Source organism: Cervus elaphus, chromosome 3 (assembly GCF_910594005.1).
Source record: "Cervus elaphus chromosome 3, mCerEla1.1, whole genome shotgun sequence".
Taxonomy (NCBI): Eukaryota; Metazoa; Chordata; class Mammalia; order Artiodactyla; family Cervidae; genus Cervus; species Cervus elaphus.
The window spans coordinates 25,991,092-25,998,648 of NC_057817.1; the positions used below are offsets into that span (position 1 = coordinate 25,991,092).

Consider the following 7,557-nt stretch of genomic DNA (forward strand, 5'->3'; position numbering starts at 1 on the left):
GGGAACATTCTGGTACATGTACTTGTGTGTTGGGTGAGAATTTGTCACGGTATGCTTTGTTTCTGGGGCATTTTAAGTGTTCCTGTCTGGGATTTTGCAGGTTTTATTAACCTGCATCCGCTTGGCCTGTTTATGTCTCTTCAAAGCAGATCATCTGGTGTTTTTCAATTTTGGGCCCATTGTATGTGTGTGTGTGTGTGTGTGTGTGTGTGTGTTTAGCTTCTCTGAGAAAAAGGGTTTGGGTGATACCTTTCCAGTCCCTTTCTCTCAGATTCCTGCACCCACCCTAAATCACATCTCAATCTCTGCCTTCTCTCCACAGCATCTGGCCCTGGTCCACTCACTGCCAGTCCCTAGTCTCCCCAGTAGCTACCAATTTTCTGTTCCAGGCACAAAATACATTTTTGCAGGATAAGGTCTGGCTATCTCTGTCTTTCCCACATTAGGGAAAAGTCCCAGCTCTTAATAAACTCCCTCCCTTCTTAGGACTCCCTTTCCCAGGGCTGAGGGAAACCTCAGGAAGGGCTTCCCCAGTCCATTCTGACCTTTAAAAGTACTCTCCACAGAATTCTAGAGAGTGCCAGAGAGGGCCTGCTGCTCCCTCCCTGGGGCTTCCTGGCTTCGAATGTCCTTACCCTGGCCACCCCCTCGGCCCCCAGAGCCCAGGCAGTAGGAGGTCTGCCCAGATTAAATGTCTGTAGGAGAGACACTTATCACCTTAGAGCTCAGGGTCAGAGGCTGTTTTTGAAAGCCAGGCTCCTTTAACACCAGCAGAAATCATCAAATCCTCCCCCTTTGTTTTTCATTATCAGAACACAGGGTGGGAGGGCTGCCCGCGCACAGGCCTGAGAGCTCCCTGACCACCCTCACTGCTCCTGGCTGCTCCCACCTGGGCCCCAGGCCCCACTTCAGGTTCCCGAGAACCCTTGGGTGCCCTCAACCAGGTAGGTCAAGAGGGAGGGGGCTGATTTTTCAGTTAAGAAGGGTGTAGGTGACAACCAGAAGGGGTTTGTGGGGCATCAGGTTTAACCAGAAGCCCGCCACCAGGGCTTGCTATGAGAATTCCCACGTAATAAGCAATGATTAGGCCTAAAAAGGGCAAGGTGGGCGCAGAGCAGGCGAAAACAGGAGAAGTCCTAGAGAGAGGTGAGTCCTTCACGGACACCTCCACGCCATATTCTCTCTCCCCCCGGCCCTAGTGCTGTACCCTGGAGGGACCCTGCCAAGGATTCCACTTCAGGCTCTTCTCTCTGGCCGCCTTTCTCCCCTCAGCCCGCCCGCTGCCCGCTGCCTGGGCCGCCGCGGCGGCTCGGGAACTCGCTTCCCCTCCGGCCCGCCGGCTGCGGCGCCGCCTCACTCCGCCGGTCTCTCCCTGACTCCTTCCATCCCTGCCTTCACACCCCGCCGCCTCCACCTCTCAGACCAACAGACATCTAATGCCCTTGTCTCTCCGTACCCAAGGCCTAGGCTCAGCCGGCTCAGCGCTCGCGGATCGCCGCCGCGCCACCGGGTCCTTGCGCTTCGCTCCCCGTCCCCCGCTTCAGCCTCCTTCTTTGCTAGTTGCTGGGTTCAACCGCTTCTCTCTCTCACTTTCCCGTTTCTCCCCCACCCCTTTCAGCCTCTCGATGTGAGAAATAAATAAATCCAAGTCCTCTGCTTCATCAGCCCTCCCCATTCTTGCTGCCTCATTCCCCTCCTCCTTACCGAGTGTACCGCCTTGTTTTGGACGGAAATCTGAACAGTCAGACATCTAAGCTGTAAATGAACTTTTTTTCTTTGTGACGGCTAATTTTCTCTCCAGTTCTTAGGTCCCATTCCGCTTCGCGGTAGAATGAAAGGGATTTAGAAGTCTGCAGTATTGGGAAGAGGGAGTGGAGAGACGGAGCCCAGAGTTACAGACGGTGGCGAGAGATACGGAAGAAGGAGAGATACCGAGAGAAAAAGAGGCACTGGGGTGGGGAGAGGGAGGGAGGGAGGGACGGAGGGAGGGGGAGGGGGCCCCAGCTGGCGGGAGCGGAGCCAGAGAGAAAAGGAGAGAAAAGTTTCCCGGAGTCTTCATTAGTTGACTTCTGTGTCCACTGCTTCCCCCAGCCGGCCGAGCTCACCCCCAATAAAGGAAGGAGGGGGGTCTTTATTTTTTTTTTTAAGGCCCCTAAGACTCCAGTGTTTACAAGACCAGAAATGCCACGGCCACGTCCTGGCAGAAAGAAAGGCTGAAATGGAGGACCGACGCCTTCCTTATAAGGTACGATGCTAACTTGACCTTCACTTTGTCATGGCGCCCCCCGCCCACCCAGACCGCTGCAGGCAGCCAGGCAGAGCCCAGGCGACCCTGGCCTCTGCCTTCCTGCTTTCTTTCTCTGTCAAATGTCTCTTCTTTTCTTTTCCCCCTCACTTCCTCCTTCCCCCTTCTCTCCCTTTCTTCCCCTTTTCCTACCCTTTCTTTTTTACTTTCTTCCTTTTTTTCCCCCTGCTGTTCTTCTTCCTCCTCTTTTCCTTTCACTCGTTCTTTTGATTCTTGCCTTCTGGTTTCATGGCTTCCCTTGATTCTCTTTCCTGGCCTTTCTGATGCAGTTTCTTTCTCGCTTCTTTCTTGATCTTTTGAATCTCAGGAACAGTAAATAATATTTTCAATACTCTCCCATCCCCACCGCAACTGACCTCCATGGTCCTCGCCTGGCTTCTGCCCCCATCCAGGTATCCCTGAGGAAGAGGGTCCAGGAAAGAAGGCAACTTTGGGATCACAGGGGCTTCATTCTGGGCCCAGTGCCCATTTGAGGATGGCAATGAACTTGGTTTTGGTAAGACTCTGTCTTCCTTTTGCTGGCCTCACCTGCCAGGTCTCTGTGACCCCAAGGGTCTTGAACTGAGGATGAAGCTCTTGTTGGGGGGGGGGGTATGGGGAGAGCAGAGACCACTGCTCTTGAGACTTAAGGGAAGGTTTAAGGAGTAAATTGCTGTTTGCCTTTCTCTGAGTTTTCAGCCTGTAAAATCCTAGCTATTTCACTTAAGGCATTTGGGGAGGGAATTTAGAGAAATAGGGATTTGGATATTCCCACACACATGAAAATAGAAAAGAGATTATTCAGGCCTCTCTGCTTTGCCTCTTGTTGCCTCCCAAGCTCCAACAAAGCTTCCAACATTAACTCTAATCACATCTTGTGTGGCTATAAAATAAATGATATTATGGACACCCCTATAATTATCTATTATTCGCTTACTTGTGATAATTACAATACTGGATGAGGCAGATCTATGCAGACAAAGTAAAGCCAAGGAAATATGCTGAAAAATGAAAGTGAGACTCTGTCCATTCTTGAGTATGTTTCAGAATCTGTAAGCCTGCCAAGGACCTTAGAGGTTTAGGAGTAGCCATCTTGTAGGGGATGGGTTATATTGGGAGACCCTACCACCTCTTTTTCCCCTTACACCCCCCTCTCCTCCCCTCTGCACAGACACCAGAGAGGATCAGACCATCAAAAGGAAATGCTTTCCCTCTCCCCCTACAATTATCCGGATAATTGCATGACTCCTTCCTTGAATACTGCTGGATAGTCAGGTTGAGATTTCAGCAGGAAGTGCTTGGGAAGGGATTCCAAATGGGGGAAGCTGAGAGAGCCTGCTTTCTTACATTCCTAGACTTTATAGTTCTGTCTAGTGTTACATTGTTTCTTCAGGCAAAGATCTTTGTTTGCCTTCAGTCATATTTCTCCCTTCCCCCTCCCTTTCTCCCTCTCTCTCTCTCCACAACCCCCCCCCCCCCGCCTTTTGGTCCCTTTAAAGGAGATTCAGACCACTCTGCTCTTGATAGGTGACTGTAAAAGTAAAATTAATTCTCCCCTCCCTTCTAGTATCAATATCTCTCTGTTCAGTATCCACACTGGTGAGAATAAACAGAATTAAGTGCTGCAACCCAAACCAGCGATTATATCCAAGGGGTTTTTTGGGGGGAGGGGAATGTTTTATTGTTGTTTTTGTTTGTTTTTTGTTTTCCTTTGGGCTTATTTAGGGGTGTTTACTCTACTGAGAGATAAGTAGGGGTATCTGTATTATTATTTTTACAAGCTCACTGGGGCCTGAGCCAGTATCAACTTGGTAGAAAAAGCAAGCTTGAAGCCAGAAAGCAAGCCAAAGGAGGGAAGAAAGTGCCAGACGGAGATGAAAAAGGACCACGCAGAGAAATGCGGGGAAAGGAGAAAGCAGCAGATTCCTGAACAAACATGGTGGAAGGCAAGACAGGCACTCATGGACAGAGGTTTATGTATCTTTATTTTTTTTTAATTTTTTAAAATTTGAGTCTTGATTTTAAAAAGGGAAAACTCAAGAAGGGGGGAGGGGAGAGGGAGTTATTCGAGTCACAGCATATCAACCCTAGAAGGGAAAAACACTGGATACACCGGATCCTCGGTGATCCTCGGTTTTGGATCACCTCTTCGATCCTTGGTCCTACATCGCTCTGGCTCCTACATTGCTCTGGCTCCGACCTGCCGCTGCCCCACAGACCCTTGGGCTGGGCCCTCGAAGTACCCCCCCCCCCACGGCCACCCGGGCTTCCTTGCTCTTCTTATCAGCTCCATCTTTATGACTGAGGCTTGTTAACAAGACCAGCGAGCTGGCCGCCTACATCTATCTCCGCAGCTCACGCTCAACCAAGCAGCGGCGGGTGTGGGGACTGGTGAGGCACTAATTAATTGATTCCTTTGGACAGTAAAATACGGCCGCATCTACACAGAACCCATCGACTCATAAACAATATCTCTGTCGGGTGTGAGTGTATTGTCTTTCAAAGAATTTCTCCATAGGCATGTGTCAGATAGTCCCAGATTTTTAGCTACTAAAGAAGGACCCAAGTGGACCTAATTTTTAGGGGGCCAAATCAGAGTTTGCTCAGCCCCCCAAAATGCTTTAAGTTATTACTGCCTCTGGAAAAGCATTGGGAATGGGTTTTGTTGAGAAAAACTTGACTTATGGGATAAATTTTCCCAGTTGCTTGAGATTGAGGTTGGAAATGAGTCCAGGAGCTGGGCAGGCCAGAGTCTTCTTCCTGGTTGGCCGGGCAGAATGGGGCTGTGCTATGGAATTAGAGAGGAGCATAGAAGACAAGGTCCAGTCTTTACTTCATACTGCTTCCTAGGCTTGAATTTTGAAAGTAAATTTTTAAAAATTTAAACAATCCTCACTCTTCAAGGAGCCCTTGTATGCCCAGCACACACTCAGAACCTGCCTGTTACACGCCTTTCTTGGCTACAGCACTGCCCTAACTGGCAACCCAGAGTAACTGGATATTTATAGTAGGTCCAGAAGAACAAATCCTAAGATAGAAAGGGTAAAGTAATTAGAAAATGCTAATTCCATGCAGGTGTGATATGTGCAGTTAGACACTGCTGCAAACAGGAGTTAGGGCTCAAAATATAGACCCTGACCTCAGACAAGAGAGGCAACAGTTAAACAGAGACAGGAGACCAGTGATACAAATAATCCATGTAGATATAGAGGGTGTTTTGAAAAGACAGAAATAATAGAAAGTACGGAAGGATAGAAAAGAGCTTCTGCTGATGGAGAATGTTATTGCTAATGCTTGGGCTTTCTCCTGATACTGTTTTTAAGATTGACAGAGAAATGTGTACTATAAATATACAATACTATGTGAACCCAAAGTATGTACTTCAATGTATTTGGTACACATACACCATATATGGAAACGTAATTCACAGAATATATTTTTCATGTACTGAGTTGGTATGCACTTTGTGTATATATAATAACAAGATATATTTTCCATAAAGTTTTAAAATGTGGATATATTAATAATAAGATAATACTATTAATATCTAATATAATTATTATTATCTGGATGCATTGTCCATGTGCTGATTTTATATGACTTTTAGAGTGTATATACCCATGTATTTAAATAGGTGCAGGACTGTACTGTCCCTGTGCAAGTGTACTGTTTATACATGTAAATGAATTTTTATATATGATGGATATACATGCTATATGTAATCTTTTTTTCAGGAGGGTGCTTTCCCATACAATAGGTGTGTACCTATGTTTGTATATTTTCTAGAGAAATATATTTTCCATTCCCAGAATGTACATGTAATATAGATCTCTGTGCATCTTAGACTGTCTCAATATGTCGGTTATGTGGGCAGTATGTCCAGACGTACATTTTGTGGAACATCTTTTCCTTGCTCCGAATGTGGACTATCTTTCACAGGGAGCTTTTGTAGCAAGAACTACCAGTGAGTTCCATCCTCACGGACCGGTCCTTGAAGTTCTCCACTCCAGATCATGAAAATTGACAAACCAAAGGCTTGTCACAAAGCGACTCACACTCAGAGAGGAGAAGTCACCCCCAGGCAACAGGCTGGGTCGCACTGGCTAAAGGTTCTCTGCGTTTCGATCTCTTCTAAGCCTCCGGTGCCAGGCTCCTGCGGGCGGCACAGGCTTTATTTAGGAGCCTGAGGCAGAGCCGCCGGCGGTGAGGAGCCCGGCGGGAGGGCCGGCCGCCACTGTGCGGACGCAGCGTGCCCAGCAGAGGGAGGCCATTTGGGAGAAAGGCCTGGTTCCCGCAGCCTGGCAAAGTCTGGGACTCAGGCTGCTCTTTGAAGTCACCCACAAACCCACGGAGCGTCTCCCCGGGCTGGGGCTCGGGGCTGATCAGCTGGGCGGGTCCGGGTCTTGGCGGTCTCCGCGGCTCCGGCCAGCAGGGGTCATCCCGTCATTCGCGGGGGCCGGCGGCCCTCGGGCGGCGACTGGCGCTGTTGGTTGGGCTGGCAGCTACGTGGGGCGGCGGGGCCGGGACTGGGAGGCGGGCCGGGTTTCCTCTCCTTGGGATCCCGGGCGCCCCGGATCCGAGGTCGGGTCAAGCGCTCGGGGAACTGGACCGAGGTTCCAGAGCCCTGTCCGCCGGGCCGGGGCACGGAGCGCTCTGGATGCGGGGCGGGGAGCGAGCGGTCAGGCGCCCGTGTCGGACCAGCGGCAGGCGGGTCTTTGTCTTGGAGCCTGCAGCGGCGATCGCTAGCTCGGCGCCGGGCTGCCGTGGTGCGGGGCGTTCGGTGGCGGCGGGCCGGGGACGCACGCTTCCCTGCGGAAAATCGGCAGCTCCTTCTCGACGGAGGCAGACACCTTAGGGCGGCCGGTGGGGCCAAACACTCGGCTTATACGCGGCGTTGGGGTCCTTGGCCGCAGCCCACCTCGCGCTTAATTACGCTGGAACCTTCGGCGCCTCCATGTCCCCGCCGCTCAGAGAGGGTTGGGGGCTCCGGTATGCGTTTCCCACACGGGTCGGGGGCCTACAATCCTCTCCTACTTTCCGGGTGATGGCGGGGAGGATGGGCGGAAGCTCTGGCAGGTCCGGAACCCTAAGTCCCTGGGGTTTGCTTTGTTCAGATGGGGCCGGCGGTCCCTGCTTGGCTCTGGGTCTGAGCCATCGATCGCGCCGGCTTTCCGGCTGTATCAGCATCCGCAGAACCCGGGCTGCCGGGGCTCATCTCCCGTCAGTTCGATAGTGGCTTAAAATACCCTACCTGCGTCTACGCAGCGCAGAGT

At 50.8% G+C, this 7,557-nt stretch overlaps 1 long non-coding RNA gene across 1 annotated transcript; it reads left to right on the forward strand.

The window, feature by feature from the left end:
• Window positions 1–838: 838 nt before the first annotated feature.
• On the forward strand, window positions 839–6,059 carry LOC122678006. Its single transcript, XR_006335984.1, has 4 exons — window positions 839–944; window positions 1,802–2,245; window positions 2,698–2,801; window positions 4,066–6,059. It is a non-coding gene; the product is annotated as an uncharacterized LOC122678006 (long non-coding RNA).
• Window positions 6,060–7,557: the final 1,498 nt, after the last annotated feature.